Source organism: Crocodylus porosus, unplaced genomic scaffold (assembly GCF_001723895.1).
Source record: "Crocodylus porosus isolate Cpor-Errol unplaced genomic scaffold, CroPor_comp1, whole genome shotgun sequence".
NCBI lineage: Eukaryota > Metazoa > Chordata > Crocodylia > Crocodylidae > Crocodylus > Crocodylus porosus.
In genome coordinates this window covers 82,820,070-82,840,306 of record NW_017728943.1, presented here as the reverse complement: position 1 = coordinate 82,840,306, position 20,237 = coordinate 82,820,070, and the positions used below count along the sequence as shown (strand labels likewise).

General features: G+C 44.9%; 1 protein-coding gene across 1 annotated transcript in view; it reads left to right on the top strand.

Moving 5' to 3' along the window:
- The first annotated feature begins 497 nt into the window (after positions 1–497).
- The window catches only part of RASGRP3 (RAS guanyl releasing protein 3), a 109,577-nt gene continuing 89,837 nt past the window's right edge, over positions 498–20,237 (top strand). The window contains exon 1 of the mRNA XM_019549701.1: positions 498–734. The gene's annotated coding sequence lies outside the window, so the exon portion shown is untranslated. The remainder of the gene's footprint in view (positions 735–20,237) is intronic.

Sequence of the window (20,237 nt, the reverse complement as noted above, 5' to 3'; positions counted from 1 at the left end):
TCGAAAAATAAAGCATTTTCTAAACAGCTTTCTCTGTCCTCCTTTTAATAAAACTTCCCCACAAAGCCTTTGTCTGATTTTGAGATGGAGAAAGTAAGCAAAATAAACACAAAAGTGAAGCACTTATTAAAGAAAATGGTCTAATTGCATTTGTGCCCCATCACTGCGTTGCGCAGTGCAGTCAGATGGACTCCTAATAATGGTTTAGAACCAATAATGTTCTGCTCTGAAAGACTGGTACTTTTGATGTGGATGGTATTTGCATAACACGTCTTAAGAAACCTCCTTTAAGTATTTTACACTCAAATAGGTATCCACTAGAAAAAAACTACAAGATCTCCCCTTTGTTTAAATGCATTTCCTGCCTTCCTTATTGCTATGTTATGTGTTGTGGCAGACCTATTTATAGTTCAAAAAAAAAAAAAGGAAAAAGCTCCACTGGAGGCAGGAAAACTAAGTCGGGAAAGAATAGGAGGAAGTGTAGCTGCCAGTTAGCCAAACAATCTAGAACTAATTGAGCTCAAAAGAGCCTCAGCTTTACTGTAGCCACCAAGAATAAACAGCACAACTCTGTTATTTGCTTCAGAATCCTTCATACGGGGTTGAATAATGAACATGGTGTGAGTAGCACAGAAGAGCAAAGGAAAATCTCAGCATATGAACACTTGGAAGAAGTTAGCGTGAGAGAAGGAACGGTGGCCTGAAAAGAGGTGGACTTAACTTGACACCTTAAGGTAAGTCTCTTCTTTTGGCATTTCAGCTTGTACTTTTAACATCTTTCACGGATGAGCAATCTCATAAATGAAAAAGTGGGCTTTGCAGAAGTAATTTTTGCTACCCAACCAGTTCTCCAGGTGAACTGGCTTTTACAATAAACTTTTTGCTTGGAAATATTGGTTATAGATCCTTAACAAGTTGCAATAAGCCACAGGTATCTATGTTAAACATCCCCTGCCAAGTAAGGTTGTTATCTCATGTATATTTGGTTTTTGTTGGAGCTAACAGTCATTGATTACATATTAAAGCTATTATGATGAAAGGTTTGATTCCTATAAAAAGCATGACGTCAAGCAAAAAATGCATTGTTACAATGTCATGGAATTAGAGATTTCATCTTATCAGATGTGTTACAAGAAAAGGATCCATTCTAAAATGGAAGCACCTTAATGTTATATTGTTTTTAAATTCAAGATGTGAAATAGCTTGTTGGGGATTTTAGTAATCTTTTGTTCTTCTATGCAAAACCATGCAGTCACATTCTACCGGCCTGAAGCAGATGATAAAATTCAGTCTTCCTGTCTCTGGGCAGTTCATGCTCTTCTACAACGTTATGAAATCATCTATAAAAGCTGCATTATATAATGTCAGAATACAGATTATATCATTTTATCTGATGAGTACTGAAAGAGAAAGGCTCTTCATTAAAAAGAGACCGGAAATATGTATTTGCCCTCAGTGATGATGACAGACTTAATTCGTAGGGGAGGGGGTTTTGTTTGGCTTCTTTTTCAGAAAATTCTGCTTTGCGTATGCCAGAATAAGAGACAGTAATGAGAGGTGAAGGCAGAAAGAGAGAAACATAGGCTACATCATACTAGAAGATGCAATATTCTCCATGGGCAGTATGTAGCTACTGCTGCCAGATTTTCAGCCTATTTTAACAAATTGTGAGAGTAGAAGTTGTACTCGTGTCAGTGATGTATGGCCTCATATCTATTCCACGTAGTACCCACATTTGTCACAAATTACTCATGCTATTAAAGATTAGCAGTCATTATAAAACGCTGCTAGTGAGTAAAAGAAAAGGAAATGTGTGTGTTGTTATGCTGCCTTATCCTGGTAGGATGCTGTTACATTCGGAGCCTGTTGTTGTGAAGATAGCCAGGCAGGATGTCTGCTGATACCCACTGAGGTGAAAAGCTGGGGGAGGACTATGGTAAACAGTGGTAATCAGTACCGCTAACTAAAGACTAGAAGTGCCCACAAAATACTGTGAAGTGCTGAATGGGTGATGTCAACGGAATTTGAGATTGAGCCTCAACACCTTGTAAGACCTGGCCCTCGTACACTTCCCAATTTTAAACTCCTTATTCTTTCTATACAACAGATCTCTTTTCTGAGAGGGCTTGCTCTTGAGAGATATGGAGCACCTCTGTGCGAATGAAGTGTGTGAGAACACTGAATGTGGCGCAAGGCCGAGTCCTATGAAAATATTTGTTGTAGATGTCTGGATAAACCCAACACATTTGCAGGGAGAAGGTTTATCATTTTGTTTTTATTCAAGTCACTCAACCTATGTGCCTGCTGGGGGCATATTTCACGCACCTAAGTTTACTGTGCAGTAAATTCAGGTGCATTAATTGCATGTGTAGATGCACCCACTGAGACCAAAATGTGCTTGATGTGGGTAAGCAGGACCATCCCTACAGGGGGGCAACCGCCCTTTGGGGGGCCCCGCGGAGCCCATCAGAGCAGCCGCAGCACCTCCTGCAGGGCCCACCTAGTGCTGGTGATTCTGTGCCACCACCAGCTTCGTGTCTGGCCACTTGCCACCCTCCCCTACATGTCCCCCTGCCACTGCTGCCGCTGGCTTCTTTGCATCTGGGCCCCGCACAGGCTGATTTGCCTCAGGCCCCGTACCCTGTTAGGATCACCTAGTGGAGCAAACTCACTGTTTTCTCCTACTGACAGTCAATCGTATGAGGAACAGAAAGGTAGATTAAAACTAACTATACCACTATACCCATAATCACCCTCACTCCTGCACTCAGCCTGGCAATGGAGCAACTCAGAATCAAAGTCAGTACTGCCAATAGTATTCAAAACTTCTGCTTCAGGCTCTACAAGCTCATGTTATTGTTTTTTAAATAATAAAGCTTCTAAAAGTAATAAATGTTGGGGTCTTTTTACTTGCCTTCTTCACTTCAAGCCTTTAGGATTAACTTTTTCAAGCTTTTTTTGCAACCACAAGAGCTAGGAAGCTAATTTAAAAAAACCCAAATTTAGAGACTTTCACAGTCACATGATTCTAGAAGTTGGGGCTTTTAAAAATATAATGAGATTTGCATTAAAATTATAGAAGTTGACAAGCTCACAAGGTTCAAAACACTATTTGTAGATTTAGGGCAAAATATTTGCTGGCTGTGGAGATTACATATACCACAAGGGGAAATTCTGACAGTTTAATCACCCTATAGGCAAGGCCATAGACCTTACTTCATAGCCACTTAAGGCTACATAATCTGTATGGATTTTAAAACTACTCTGTGACACACCCTCCAGAGGTATCCAGGTCCCTTTTGATGCATGCAATGGCATGCAGACCTAGAATTATTAAGACATCTATCTTTACAAAATGAAAGGAGTGTGATATCTCAGTACCTAAATGATTCAGAGTGACAGGAAATTGTCATGGCTGTTCAGCTGCCTGAGAGACTACAAGTGGTGTTAATCAAGATAAAAAGTAAAATGTAAAGGTTTGTTCTTCATACACTCCCAAGCATGGAAGGGGAGGTTCATGAATTTAAACTTCATTTGAGTTAACAGGAATTATATTATTACGTTCCCTAGGCATTAGGATATGAAAAAAATGCCAGGCTTGTCAAGAATGACTGAACAGAGTAGTCCATCATATAAAGAACCATTTTAATGTTTCTCTAATCCACAGGTTTTCTTTTATGTTTCTTATTTAATATAGAAAGGTGCCATACATTGTCTCATAAGTCCAAATATTTGTCTTGATTTTGGTTTAGTCTCTTAAAGGTATTGGTTTCTACCCACCTAAGTGTTCATGTACACATTTTGTAGGCTTGGAATAATGTTTTTTTAATATCCATATATTAACATTTTTAAAAGGAATGGGAGAAAATGTTTAATCTGTGAGTTTAGCAATGCATGAGCAAGCAGGCTAGACTGTGAGTTTAGGCATAACCCCGGGCAAAAGATGATAGTGGAAGCTGCAGCACTGTCAGAGTCGATGAAAGAGACATGTGGAGTGTTGTCCCTATTGAAGTCACTCATTGAAATTCTGTCATTGATTTACCATATTTCATGGTGTATAAGTCGGGTTTTGAAGCCCAATTTTTGTCTTGAAAATTAAACTCAACTTATATACCATGCCACATCAAAAAATCAGCTACACGGCTGGGCTCAGCTGGGCTCAGCGCTCAACTGGCATGGCCCCATCTCCTGCGAGCGGCGCTGCTTGCAGGGGAAGAGACTGCTCCAGCCAAGTGCTGAGACCAGCCAAACCCAGCCCCGTCTCTATCCCCTTCCTTTGCGAACAGCGCCAGGCTCACAGGGGGTGGGGCCATGCCAGCTGAGTGCCAAGCCTGGCCCCATCCCCACTCAGCTGGCACAGCCTCACCCCTTCAAGCAGCATTGGGCTCAGTGTTCAGCAGCACCACTCACAGCAGACAGGGCCAGGCTGGGTGCTCAGCTGGCATGGCTCCATCCCCTGCAAGCCTGGCACCGCTTGGAGGGGACAGGGCTGGGCACGGCTGGGCTCGGTGCTCGGCTGGCGCAGCCTTATCCCCTGTGAGTGGCACCAGCAGCACCATCCCTCTCCCCAGCCCTGCCCCACTCCCAGCTCTGGGGCTGTCAGCATGGAGGGAGCGGGGAAGGAGAAGCCAGCAGTAGTGAGCTGCCAGCTGGCTTTGCCTGGCCTGAGCTGAAGCTGGAGGTGCAGGTGGATCGGAGCCACCTCACCCCATGGGCCAAGTCTAGCTGCCTCCCAGTATCCCAGCAGGAGGGAAAGGGAGGCCACAGGGCAAGGGGTACTCCGATCCACCCACCACGCTTCAGCTCAGGCTGGGCAAGCCAGCAGCTCATGGCTTCCTATGGACAGCCCCAGGGGCAGGGCTGGGCTGCATCAGCACAGGCCTGAACACATGAAAAATTAACCCCATGGAACACAAGTTCCCTAAGGTACTTTAAAGCAGAGCACTTTCATCTGATACCTCACCTGAGGAAGGTTAACTTTTCACACAATCAACCACTTTAAAAGTGCTCTGCAGCCATGTACATGTGTCAGCACAGCTGTAGAGCACTTTCAGGGGCTTGATCACATGAAAAATGTACCATAACTTCTATCTGCACCTATAGGTCATTTTGGCACATGCTCCGGGAGGTGCAGGCGTGCTTTAATTAGCTAGCAATTTTAATTAGCTAGCACCTGAGCACCACATATATCAGCATCCTCCACAATGAAAAATGGTGGCAGAGTGCTTTGAACTAAAGGTCAACAAACAAGCTTTAGTTCAAAGCATCCCACTGCCATTTTTCAGTGTGGGGATGCTAATACACATGACACCAGAGACTGCTGGAACCCATTTATTTCCATGCTCCAGCAGACTCAATTAACTGAGTCTGCTCTGATGTGCTGGATTTCCACGTCAGAGCCAGCTCCCCGCACATGTATAGGAGCCCATAGTGCCCTCTTTACTCTCCTGAGCAGGTAGCAATTTATTGCCAACCTATTCCATCCAGAAAGTGTTTCTCCCTACAACCCAAGCTGGTTCACCCTGGTGGGAGAGGGAACAGAACAGTGAATTCAAGGCTGTGGGGAAAGTATGCCCATGTCTCTCAGTGATCTCGGACTCCAGATACTGCTAATCCCCATGACAGTGTATGGGAGGCTCTAACCAGGGACACTCATGCACCAAGTCACAATAGAGCCCCATAACTTTCTAAAACAATGCACAGAAACTTGGAAGAGCAAGTATCTGTTTGAGCACAGTTAAAGCAACATTATCAAGGAAACGTGTGAAGGTGGTGAACTCTACATACAGTGACCATAATTCTAGGGAAATCTAGGATGGGATAAGGAAATCCAGGATGGGGGGGTGGGCACCAGGGGGCACCAATATGCACACACACACACAACCCCACAGCTCCCAGGAGCTGGGCTGGGTGGGACACCATGGCATCCACCCAAACACACACACACACACACACACACACATATTGACATCACAGCTCTGAGGAACAGGGCAGTGCGGGACAGCACTGAGGCCCCTGGCCATGTTCCATCCCCCACATGCAGAGGCTGGACCTACCTGAGAGCAGCTCCTGTGCAGTGTCCCCCAGTGTCTGCCAGCCCATGCTGTGCAGCCACATGGTGCCTCCCCCTGCCACCAACAGCTGGCCAGGGTGCAGTCCCAGGGCAGAGCCTGGAGCCCAGAACCTAGAGCCCAGAGCTGCCTCCCCAAACACAGGTCTCCAGCAGCTGCTCTCTGGACACTACTCCACTGGGCTGAAAGTTGGGAGTCACTTGCCCAGTAGTGTCAGTCAGGACACAGGCATGTGCAGGTGGGTTTGTGCCAATCCGGGACCTTTGCTTCAGTTTTCTCCAGGGAACCCAGCCAGTGGGCTGCCCCATGGTCCTGACAGCTGGGCTGCAAGCAGAGTCACTTGCTCAGTAGAGTCAGTCAGGAACTGGGCACATGCAGACTGGTTTCCACCGATCTGGGACTGTTGTTTCAATTTACTCTAATGGCTGGGATGCTGAGACAGCAGATGAAATCCAGGACTGTCCTGGCCAATCCAGGATATACAGTCACCTTAGCTATACAAGATCCCAACACAACACCCTGGGGAAAAAAAACCAACACTGTGAGTGCGTATGCGTGTGTTATTAATATACTATAAGCTTACTGCACAGTAAAATGCTTCACGGTAAGCTTTCCCTGGGAGTGCCTCTACATGTGCACCTGTCAGGGGCAAGTTTCCTCCCAACAAGAGCAGCTCAGTGCAGGACTATTCCTGCCCTGCTCTGCCCCTGTACAGCAACCCAAGGGAGCTGCAGGCCCTGGCAGATCAGGCACTGGGGCTGGGAAACAGCCGGTGGAAGAGGGGACAGTTTCCCATTCCTGCGTCCCAATCTGCTGATTGGGGCACAGGGCTGGGAGGCAGCTTTCTGAGGGAGGGACAGTTCCCCTGCCCCCTGCTGCCTGGCTTAACCAGGAGCAATTTGCTCCTGGTCTGCTGTCTACATGTGTGCTACTGTGCAGGTAGTAGTCAACCATGTAGTAAACTAATTTGCTGCACAGTAAATGGTGTGCATGTGTAGATGGTGATGCTTCAGTGCTCAATAGATTACTCTACTGCACAGTAAGGCATCTCATGTAGACACACCCTGTGGGAAATAAGCCACCTGACAAAGTGAATGTAGCCTTAGGCATGGCATTGCTATAAAAACACTGCCAAACTGAGTGCAGTTCAAAGAGTGACAAAAATACTCATGCAGAAGGCTAATTTATGAGGAAACATTGTTTAAACTGCATGTGTAAATTGACTAAGCACTGACCAAACCCCATAATCCTGGAAATGTTTATGCAGGTGCTTAACTTCAAGCATGTGAGGGGTCCTACTAACCTCAAGCACATCTTAAAGAAATTAGTAGCTTCATGGAGTTTAAGGACATAGGGAACCATTAGATCGTCTAGCCTGACCTCCTGCACTGCACAGGTCACGAAGGGCAAGACCATATTGCTTCTGTGCTGATACCAGATGCACTGCTGTGAAGGACACCCTACCCACTCACTCTCATCCTAGGTGCACCAAACCCTGGAAACCAGGCAATGTAGCCAACTTAGAGTAGCTCCCAGATTCAATTCCCAATTCCATTTTAGGCTCTGACTGGCATGTGGTCTAAGAAGGCTACTCTGCCTTGTTTCCAGGATTTGGTATGCACAGACTAGGAATGCATAGGGCCCAGAAATGGTGTAGGCAAGGCCTTCATTTCACCTGCTTACCCCTGTACTGAGCCAAATAACTCACATAGGACTTCTCCATGCCTAAAAGAAAACCACATGCAAGATCCTTCAGGGTGGTATGTGACATTCTGTAAGGATTTCAAGGGTCATTACAACAAGAACTGTATTTATGGTGATATAGAAAGATACAAAGCTCTCAGCTGAGGCAGAAGTTACCAGTGCACTGGCCTTGTGTTTGTTTTCTGAATTTCTGTGCCAGGAAAATGAAGTACTCCCTTTTTTTTAAGGGAGGCAGCTCTTGCTGATAGCACACGGAGATAGGCAGTGGTGTTAATTTACCCCACAGGAACTGCTAAACTGAAAAGGCCTTGTTTTAGATGCAGGGGCAAATTAAAGGGCTGTCCAGTCTGCACACCAAAACAGAGCTTTCCTTTGTCAGAAATTCTCTTATCTCTCCAAATGACATAGGCAAAGCAAACCACAAAATAAACAGCGTTTTGCAGTAATCGGTCAGAACTGTATGGGGCTTGGGAACAATGACATGTTAGGGGCTTGGGACCATAATTTTGTCAGCTGTGAAATGTTCCTTAAAATATGAAATGCTAAAATCCTATGAAATATACTTCCTATGATGCACTGATAAAATGCTGTGAAACATATCACATTAAATGGTACAGGGACTGTAACCAAATGCAGGCATTTCTCAAGATGTGAAATGCTCTGGTGACTCTAATGCACTCTCTTCTGTGTCAGAAGTTCCAATAAGCACATTCTTTTGCAAGGTTTTACTATTTGAAGCCCAGATGAGACAGTGGAGTTTAGCAATGGATACTGCTCTAGGCTAGCCACAATGTGTGCATATTAATTGAAGCTACTGTGGTGGAATGGACATGGGGGTAGGTTGTTGTGGCATGTAGTGTATCTAACTGCCAAGGGGAGGAAATGGGACTTGTTCATAACAAAGGTTAATTTGATGCACAATGAGAAAAATGCTTACTGGGGCTGAAGTTCTTTCCATGTTTGGTGTCCATGCAGATCTATTTCGGTTTTGGGCCAGGCGCTCTGTGTAGGGAAGCGATCTTAGTTTTCAGGGAAATGCTCTGTGCCCAGCGCTGCGACACATGCAGTTGTATAAGTGGCACCTTTTCCCCACTAAACCCAGCGTGTGCAGTTTGGTTCCCTTGGTGCTATCTCCCACACACCTGGGTTCTGCAGACACAACTTGGGAAAAGAATCTGGCCAGCTCCTCCTATTAGTGACAATTAGCAGGTGGACCTGTTGAAGTACTTGACTTTCTATTCAGCATCTTCTCCAGTTCATTGCTTAATAAGGGAATTTGTAGACATGCTTGCACTGCAGTGCTGGGTGCTTTTAAAAGTGCCCGGCGCTGCAACGCATGCAGTTGTATAAGTGGCAAAATGCGTGTCAGTGCTGACATGTAAACATGGCACCCAGGAGGTTTATTGCTTTGCATTAATCGCACATATAGATGGACCCAAGGAGTGCAGAGGCATAAATGAACAGAGCTTAGCTGCATGCTGAAATGGTGAGCATTGAAATGGGGAAGTGACATGTGGACAAGATGAATCCAGAGCGAAGGAAAGCATATATGTAAACAGACAGGATGGTTGCAAATATATAATATAAAGCACTGTAGGATGGCAGTTGGAGGACTGCCAGCTGGTACCACATACAGACGCTTTCAGACCAATGTTAGTCTGCACTAACTCAATCTGCAATGAAGCAAATCCTCTTCCAAGGTGGATTACAGAATTTGTATGAATTGGCAAGCTAATGCACAATAACATTTATATTTTATAAATGCAGGTCACTTTAACTTGAGAAAATGAAAAATAATGCAGACAAATAGAGAGCAGGCATCCAAAATTAACTGAACTTTGAAGTATTGTTGGCCGGTTCAGAAATGTGGGAAAGCAGAACTTTGGACTGATGGAGGTCTCAGCTCCAGGACCACACAAAAGTGAGCTGAACACTACAGTCCAGCCCCACAGCTCCTGCCGCTGATCAGCTGATTGGCGGCCACAACCACTGGACCATGTACCACACCAGAGTGTCCTGATTTTCCTAATTTCCAGAGATGTACCCCCACAATCTTTGGTATGAGTCTCTGGAAGTGGAGAAGTCAGGGTTTCTGCTTGAAGAGAAACTCCCCCAGCAGTCTTCCAGAGGCCCGCCCCATAGATTGCCTGGGGTGCATCTCTGGAAGTAGGGAAAGCCAAGCATGCATTCCCTGGATTTGCAGAGCCCAACACTGTGCAAGAATTCCTGGGGCACACAAGACTGGGCCCCTCAAGCTCAGGGAGCACTTGCCTGGGGCAGCAGGACAGTCCAGGCTATTCCAGGATGCCCACATTCTCCTACCATAAAGCAAATAGACACCCACCGCAATAAAGCAATACAATGTATTACTACTTTTTGTGGCAGCCAGACTGTGGCACATCAAAAGGTATAGATGTCTATTTGCTATGGCTTTGTGCCACCATAAATATTTTTATGGTGGCACAAAGATGATAAAATGCAATGTGTGCTTCTACCCAGAGAGTTTTGCAAACAAGGCATTTGGTCTGGAGGGGCCATGGAGTGGGATACCACAGGTGATGAGACTTCATTCTTAACCACGTATAGAAATGGCAAGCATTGCAGTAAAAGCTGTGTAAAAACCTTTTTCTAAGGGTGCTCCTTAGATTCCCTGACTACATCAGGAGCCAAGTACTTTCTGTGGGCCTGGCAGCAGATTTTCAAAAAGTCAATTTTGTGATGTCATCCACAAAAATTATTCAGCTTTTTAAACCATCCCTCATTTTTTGCCCCTTTCTTAATCAGGATTGTTAATAAGCAAAAGCTTATTACCCTCTCTTGTAAACTTATTATAAATGGATTTTTTTATACTGCAATGCCTGTATCATTTGTGATAATTACATCTTTGTTCCCCGGCTTCTCTGTTAGTAAAATAAGGAACATCGGGCATGTTGCCCATATCCATCTCACTGCACAGATGGGCATCAGGAGCTGTTGCAATGCTGTGGTTACTAGAACATACATAAAGATTAACAGAACCAAAGAGACCATTTCACCTGCTTATGTATAATGCAAAAGGTTATAAATAACTTGTTATTGTGTAGTGCAGCCATGTTGTGGAAAAGCTCTTTGAGCTGGATAATTAACAATAGGGTGATTCACATAAACATCTTATGATGGTATGTTATGAACCTCTCGATCAGAGCAAGTGACACTGGGCTGATTAGGGAATACACGTCCACGCTTTATAAAGATTATGCATCATTTATACAGGATTTTAATCACACTGCACTGAGGAAACTGTTGAATGTATCTGAACGAGAAAAATACAGAAGCACTATTTTAAAGTTAACTGTTTGAATTAGTAAGGTATCAAATATTTTTTCCATTGAGTGAAAGTGCTCAGCATTATGCAATATACTGAAAGACTTCCAGCCCCCTGAAAGGAGGATACTGTCAGAATATCTACTATTATGGATGTCACAAGAGTGGGAGCCAGGAAAGCTATTCCCAGCCCTACCACAGAGTCTTTGTATGAACTTGGGCAGCTTTCAGATTCTTTGTACCCTGGGTTCTCTATTGGTAAAATAAGATAATTAATATTTCATAGGATGTTATGAGGATTAAAATGTATGAACATTACAGAAATGCAAAGCATTCATTAGAATATTGTTTAAAACTGTAAAATGGAAAGAAGGAGCCTATCTGAGGCTAGTTGCTTCTGAAAAAATTATCTTAAAATACATTAGATCAGCATATCAGAATGAATAGTGAACTCACAGTATATAATCCTGCCAGAAAACATGTCTGGGCTGTGTTCATGAGAGTCTGTGTGATGGCCATCAGGACTCTAGCAAAAATGTTTCCTGAAAACAAGGAGTTCTACTGCCAAAGGTGTGTGGAAAGCAAATTGTGAATTCACCAATAGGAGCATTGACAATGGATAGGAATTAACGCCCATAGTTATGTTGATGCAAGGCTGCATATATGCGACTAGTTCAGGATTACAGTGCCCTGTTTCAAAATAACTTTATTCCATAAAAATATCAGCAGAAGCTATTTCAGAACAGTAACATATTACACCCACTTGGCACTCACTTCATACTATCATCAATGGCTTCATGTGACTAGGCGTGATGTTTCCACAGAGGTCTAATTAGGGCATTTTTTTGTAGCTGACGTATCTATGTGACCAGAGACTCCTAGTGGGAAGCCAACAAAAGACAGAAAAACAGGGTGCTGACAGCGCCATATAACTTTCCTGCCTGCATAGCGACACCACTTCCCCAAATGACACCGGCTACACTGATAAGGCACTCTTTTGTCAACATAGCTGTTTCCCTGTGGGGGTCAGAGGATTTTTTTCACTCTGCTAGCTGGCACAGCTATGCTGGCAGAACTTTGTAGTGCAGACCAAGCCTCTTGGGAATTAAGTAACCTACTTCTGTTAGAGTTCAGTGGGACATGTGCACTTCTTCAATTTTTAGAGATTCATAGTTGTCAAGTCCAACAGGGACCATTATGATTAGCCAGTGTGGCCTCCTACACAGCACGGGCTAAAGATGCTCACCCAGGAACCTCTGCATCAGTCCCAGATCTTCTCTGTGAAGCGTATCACACCTTTCGGAGACACCCCGGCTTGTTTTATTCACCACTGCTCTATTCTGAAAGTGATTACCTTTGTTGTTGAAATGTGCAGCTGATTTCTACTTCGAGATTTATTGGCTCTACCCCTGGTTGATACCAGTAGCTATTGTGGAATAGTTATTTGGAGCTAGTTCCCTGCATAAACAAGCATTAAGCTCATTTTCCAGACTTCTGATGGTTTTTAAGTTCTCTTTAGACCCCTTTCCCATTTTCCCCACATTCATGCTGAAGCATGGGCCCCAGGTGTGGATGTAGTGTTCCCGCAGTGGTCTCAAAAGCCATCCTATCGCCTCAGTTTACAGCACTGGAGAATCTGACTGGCTGGTTCCAACAGTGCGGGGCTGATTTATGTCAGCTGAGGGTAGTCTCAAACCTTCAAAAACAAATGTGCCATGTTGCACCTGGAACTTACCTGGATAACACAGAAGCATGTGAGTGAGCCCAGTCTACTCCACTGGGGTACAAAGGACCCCTCACCCAACACCATACTGGCCCCCAGGCTGTGACTGAAATTCAGGGAAGAAGAACCACTGCAGAGGCACAGCAGCAAGCATTTTCTCCCTGCACAGCAGGGAGCATCAGAAGCCCTTCCCCAACACCCCTGGATCCCATGTCATCTAAACCCATGTGTTTAGAGAAAGCAGTGCTCCAGTAATACTGATATTGCTCTGAAACCTCCAGAAGGTTGCAGAGTCAAAGGTAAATCAGGAAATGCCAGTATTAAAGCTGCTTCTGCAACCTTAATTTGACCTCCCCTGTACATATACAGTAGGACACAGCCTTTAATTATATGACCATATACTATTTTTGTCGCAGAGCCCCTACCTCACACAGCAAATGAGTTGTTATTTAACTATTTATTTTTATCCTCTTTATTCAATAGCTGAACCCAGGCTGTACCTGGTGCAGTACCCAAACCTGGTACTCAACACAAAACCATTAATTGCCTATGAGGCATTTATTATATTTACTCAAACCTAAAATGAGGTTTCCCCCCCCCCCAACATGGGGAAAAAAATCCCTTGTCTTAGATTTGCAAATCAGAGGGGGCAGCAGGCAACTGCTGTGTCTTTGACTCTGGCCCTGAGCCCTGTTTGGGGCCAGTCAGACCCACAGCAACCTCCTGCCTCCCCCAGCTCTTGCTCTTGGAAGTTTCTTCCCCTCTTTCCCTGCCCCCTCCTTATTGTCAGGTGTGGCTCGGCTCCGACTCTGACTCCAGCTATTGCTCACTTCCCTTCCAGCCACTCAGTAGCGCTGACGCTACTCCATGGCCTGAGGAGGGCTGAGCTTCCATGTGCTCTGGGAAGGAACAGAGCCCAAGCAGTGTCTGATGTTAAGGGGGGAAGGGAAGGGGCAGAGATTGTAGTGGGCTAGGGGTAGGGGGATGCCAGTAGCGGAGGGGAACGGGTTAGGACAGCTGCAGGGGGAAGAAATGGGAGAGGTACAGGGTAAAAGGGATGCCTGACCCCTTCAGCTACCCAACACCCCCACCCACTATTTACCCTGCTGTAGTAGTGGGAGAGGGACAAATTTAAGGCAACCCTCTGATCATTAGAGTCCATACCTGGAAAATTATAACAAATGTATACATTTTCTAGATATAGAATCTAATTATTGCAGGGGGTCATCTTAAATTCAGGGCTGACTTTTATTCGAGTAGATACTGTATATCCTGTTCTCACCGTAGTATCTAAGCACCTCATAAGCATGAATGACTTTACTATCACAACCTCCATGAGATTAAAGGGCATTATAAGCCCCATTTTAAAACTGGGGAATTAAGGTGCAGAGATATGACAGTCAAATGGAATAAATAAATAACAAAACCGTGCACTAATGCTGGGCAATGAGTTTGTGACTTTGAGGAGCCAAACTGCCAATCTGATCTCTCTGTTCAAAGTACAGCTCTCATTGATTTGCAGTGACAGTGCCTATTACTTTGGCAAGTCAGACCAAGGGTCTTAAACTGAGGACACACTAATTAGAGGCCACCTAAAGGAAGACTGTTTATGTGACTTATTCCTACCCCTCTCTCCCAACTCCTTCCTACTACATCCGCCCTTCACCTAGGACTCCTGCCTCCCATGTTCCCATCCACCCCCGTTCTCAGCCTCTTGGAGTTTATTAGCTCACACATACTGTGAGGTATTGAGGCTAGACTGGTTCTGGTGACAGAGCTGGTAGGGGCAGAGCTAACCTAGGGCGTCTGCATGGTGGTGCCTTGTGCTGTATAGACATACCCTCCATAGGGTGGCCACTGACCCATCCCAGGAATACAGGACAGCTCCTTGTAGGGGGCAAGGGTGTGAACCACCAGCCCCCTCAGCCAATCAGTGGTGAGAGGTGGGGCCACAACCTCCTCAGCCAATCCATAGTGAGAGGTGGGGCCACGGCGCCCCTCGACCAATCAGCAGCAAGGGACGAGGCCACCACAAAAAAACCACCTCCTTCCTTCCCTCCTTTCCTCCCTGGCTGGCTCCCAACCCTGCTCCTCCTGGCTGTGTACTGCCCTGCCTCTGGGCACAGCCAATAGAATCATGAGGACAAATGATTGACATGTATTTCCACTAATAAACTGAAAAACAGGACTTTTTGCAGTCCATTCCTCATTCAGAAACGGACAGGGGACAAAGTGTTTAAAAACAGGACGGTCCAGTAGAAAACAGGACCAATGACCACGCTAACCCTGCATAGCTGCCTCAGCTTTTCTGTCTTCCCACTGCCTACTCCCAGCCAGCCTGTTCCCACGCTGGCTGTCCTGCTCCTCTCAAGTCCTCAGGTGCTTGCTACCCCCCACCCCTTCTTCCACAGCAGATTGCAAGGATTGCAGTCACACTGCTTCTGCCTTCTCCTTTGACCTTCCTGGGTGTTGGCAGGAAGTGCTCTGAGAGCACAGCGGACATATGCGCCCTTCTCTGTAAAGCCACCTCCAGTCGCTGGGAGAATTAGAGGAAAAGCCTTGTTCAGCCTTAGGGTGTATAATGAGCCGCTCTGTGGAGACGAGGGCCCGGGCAGCCCTTGGAGCTGTGAGGGGTGACTCCTCAAAACTGATCCGCCTGACAGCCTCAAGCTGAGCAGTCACAAGCAGATTTCTTCAGAAGCTTAAACTTTGGCCAGTTGTGGGTGGCTTATTACAGAGCCAGCAAAGACCACATCCCCACCACCAGGCAGCTCCTCTGCCAGCTTTCTAGGCGCTGTTCCAAAGCACAGAGATGCTACAGCGTCTCAATTAAGCAGCTAGCAGAGTTTATGGACTTGGCAAAGCAGTGTGCTCATCATCCTCCCAAAAGGCAGAAGATTCATACCTTGAATTAAAAAAAAAGAAAAGAAAACAACGGGAGAGAAATCTCCAGAATGGAAAAGTTCTGCTCAAACAATTACATTTGGGTAAGTTTGTAAAACTGAAAGCAGAGTCTTAATGGAAAATGTGGAGCAAACTTTTCTCTAGGCAGTACTACCAGGTCCATGGATAATTAATTGAAAACCAGTTTACAATGTGAGGGGAGGATATATGTCAAGGGGCAAAGGTGGAAGGTGACTGGCTGACTTCAACCAGACATCTCAGGACTTCTGCATATTCGATTTCTCAGCCTTAACCTTGTTGTAAGACTATAGCGTTTTTTTCCTATGGTGCATTTGCAGTGACGTAGCGCCCCCTGGTGCCAAAAGTGTTGCTTTGGCAAATTCAAAATGTTTGTTCATGCTTCGCGTTCACACCATCCCTATAGCTTGTAGATATTTCACACTGACTTTGCATGTGGTAAAGCCAATAGCCCCAGGCTACAAGATTTCCAGCAAGATTGCCTCTCTCTTGTGTCCTTCAGATCCCCTTCAGCTGACAACTTAATGTGAGAGCTTGTGGGGTATTTATAGTAGACAATTTAATCACACCTAGTTATGTATAAAACCTCATGTCTGGTGATGACTCCCATTGTCTGCTTTCATTCAGTTCTGCTGCTAATGAAGAAGGATATGTATTACTTGGACCAGGAGGTAGATCAGCAAGCCTAGCAGGCTTTAACAGCTGTGGATTTCACATAGTCCTAAGACTGCTGTTAAATGGTTGTGGTATGAGTCAAGACATGGAGGTAATGGACAAGATCCTCAGCTGGGGTAAACTGATGTCATTCCACCATCAGTATTTTCACTTACATCAAATACCAGTCTGGTTTATTATCACAAAAACTGCAAAATGCTGTGTATTGGAAAAATGATGGAAAATGAAGTTTCTAAAAATCCCCAGACAACTCAAAACAGCATTACACAAATGCCAATAACTCACAAAATAGTGCCACGTTCTATACAGAGCTGCCAAAGAATCAGTGATTAGGTTATTAATAACAAGTTATATGACTAATGAAATAGCACAAAGCTATTACTGTTCAAAGATGTTTCAGGCATTTTTAGACATTGTGTTTTTAGCAGTTAAAATAAACAACAGTAACAACAAGCAATAAAATATTGAAAAAGGAGAGGTTTTCCTCTCTCATTATTATTTATTTATACAGTCTCAACACACAGTGAATGCCTTGTTGACCCACAAGATGAATCAAAAGGAAAGTCCAACTTTTCCATTTTCTTTAGTTCTTTGTGACTTGTTCTTTAAAGTTATCAGTACCCTTTGCTTGACTTTAGCTTTTTACCCGTGCATTTGGGTGTGCACAGACGCTTGCTCTTGTTCTGGAATAATTGTAGGAAAAGTCTCTTTGCAAAGTTCTTTTGTGATTAAATATTTATAGTCTGTACGCTACAGAGGTATGGGCTTTTAAAAAATTCTAGATAGACACGACAAGTGTAGCACAGGGGTCAGGATGGATCAGGAGCTGGGCTAAATGCTTGTCTTAAAAACCCAGAAGGATGAATCAAAGGGACAGTGAATGGATCCCACAGCCTTTCTCATGTGTGCATTACCATAAAAGAGTGGTTCTGTTCTAAATGGTGACTAGGCAAAACTGGGCGCATCTACACGTGCGTATTTATTACACAATAACCAAAATGACTGCGCCATATGGGTGGGTGTCTACACATGCACACCCTTACTGCTTAGTAAATATGGCGACTTATACCAACCTGAGTGTAAATTTGATACCTGCATGATGCAGGTAGCAGATTGATGCCCAATTAGTTACTGCAGAGTAATGCATGCATAGATGCCTTACTGCGCAGTAGCACTGTGTATGTGGACTGATTTGGGATTAACTGTAGTCCCAGGTCAGTCCACACACAGCGTTAATGCGCTTTAATTCCTGCACGTGTTGATGCTGGCCTGTTCCTTCGTACTGTACAGTAAATGTAAGCCGATGTAACTGCACGCCCACTGGCAGCTTTTCGCAGAACAGCTCTGTTCCTATGCAGAGGACTGGCACAAAGGCCTCTTGAGCCCTCAGAATACAGTGAGATTTTTTTGGCATGAAGGCTCTACAGAGCAGTATCTGTGAACTTTAGTGACCCTGGAAGGTGCTGAGCTCATGAGAATTCTGGGCATTCAGCACTATGCATGATCAAGCTGCAGAATAAGCTTTTACTGCTTTTATATTTCTGTTGCTTCTGCAGAGTCTCTGCCTTCTGCAACGCCAACAGAATTAAGTTGCCGACCATTCCACCTGACTGCCATGACATTGTACAGGTATTTCTTAGAGCCAATTCCAGCCTCCAGCTGGGCCACACCTACCCTCCATCATGCTCTGGACTCAGAACTGTGCAAGGCAGTGCTTCATTTAAGGCACTAGGAGCCATGCTGTGACTCCCTTTCCTATGACTTTTGGAAAAGAGCTTGCAGGGAGAATCAGGCTGTTTGCTTCAGTGTCCTTTGGTATACCCTCTCATGGTCTCTTCCCCTCAGCCTCATTCCATGTGTCCTACTTCACCATACTCTTCTGCCTCACTTGTTCCTGTTACCCATTCCTTCAATGTCCTCTCTCCCTTCAGTTTTCTTTCCATTTAACCTGTTCCCTCTTAACTTCCTCCCACTGAGTCCCACCGGAAAACCAAACCTCTTTGCCATCATCAAAGCTTGCTCCATCAGAGCAGAGACTTTCCTGACTACTGCTACTTCATATATGTACAGTACCAGGTACTACTACTTCCATACCACCTTCTGTCCTGCTGCAACTTCCCTTCCCACACAGCCTATGAATGCAGTAGAGCCGAGCTGATAGGGCTTCACCTGCCAGCAGATGCACTCAGAATACCTCAAAGCCAGAGTGCCCTCAACAACATGGAAGAAGGGGCCTAAGCAAACTTTAAACCAATCTTGGGCTGGACTCACTTTTTGTGTAATCCCTCCTGGCTTTTCTGGGGGAGAAGGGAGAGAATGTATATTGTACACATTTCAGTCCCACTCGTTCCTTTTGCATAGCCCACCCCACCCCCTTCTTTTCAGTGAACCTTCTGTCCATGTCCAGGTAGAAAGAAAAGGAGGAGCCATCCTTAATGAAGCACATTTATTTGCGGCTATTTCCTATCTCTATTTACTTTTCAGCAAACATATCTTGCTTTTCTCTTACAAAAAATATTTTTCCCCTAGAATATCTAGAGTTTGAGAAGCCCCATAAAATACAAAAATAACCAGAATGAGGGCTGAGACTTTTCTTTCTTGATTCAAAATGAAATAGCAGTGCCTGATGTGTTGCATGGTTACATAATGGTGTTAGTTTGATATTGCATGAGTTGTAATTCTTAGGCACAAAACAGTAAGATAATGGCAAAAAGGCACCCTGAACTTATCATGTATTTACTTGTGTTGGCTTAAGTCAGTCTTTGACATTTCTACATGATTTGTACATTGTCAGCTGTTATTAATAGCAAATGAATTCATTACAATTGTTTTTGAAAAGGCTAAACCCAGTTCTAGGGTGTATTTTTAGCAGAGACAGAAGCATTAGCACCACTGTACAAGGCCTTGGTCCAAGGCCTTGGTAAGAGCCCACTTGGAATGTAGTGTACAGATGAATTTCAGCTAAAACAGGTACAGGGCAGGGAATGAGGAACCCATCTTTTGAGAGAAGATTAAAAGAGTTTGACGTGTCTGCTGAAATATTATTGCTATACTATGGAAATCCCCAGCTAGTGCCTCAAGTCTCATTTAAGTCCACTGCTTCAGTGTTGTACCAGCTGGGAATTCCTCCGTGTAGCATTCTGTTCTTTTTGCTCTGTGGGAATGGTGCCAAGGGCACAGAGCAAGAGCTAAGCACCTGGCCCAGGATTTGTTAAGAAGATTGTGCTGAAACAAAAGAAATGCTGTGTGGGACACAATGAACATGAAACTCTGCAGCCCTCGCCTCTGTTTAGGTTACAGTGAATGAAAGGAAACACACTTCTCTGATCTCCCCTTCCCTGTCCTCATGTCCCCCCACCTCTCATGCCCTTTGTCTATCCTTAAGGCCCTGCTTGCTGTCCTCATGTGTCCTGTAGTTTCTGTCTCTTCTGCTATCTTGTTCTCAAGACTTCTTCCCCTCTCGTTATGGTTTTGAGGTTTGTCTGACAAGCCTGATTGATTGTCATACCCAAAGTAGTGCCTCCGCTAAGAGATGCTAGTCTCACACCTGGGCTTTCCCTAATGACATCCTTCATTGAAGTGACTAAGCCGGATACACAATGTGGTCTCCATTTTCCCCAATGTCTCCTTGAGGGTGGTTAAATCCATGAAGTCTCACTTTAAACAATTTGTGAGCCCTCCCCTCTAGGGCAAGGGATAGTAATTACTCATAAACCAGTATAAGCCCACCCCTGCCCCAGCCCTGGCACAATCTGTGGGCAAGGCAAGAGCCCCCAAGCGCACACTTGCCTGCCTGTACACTAATGCCAGGAGCCTGGGCAACAAGCAGGACGAGCTCG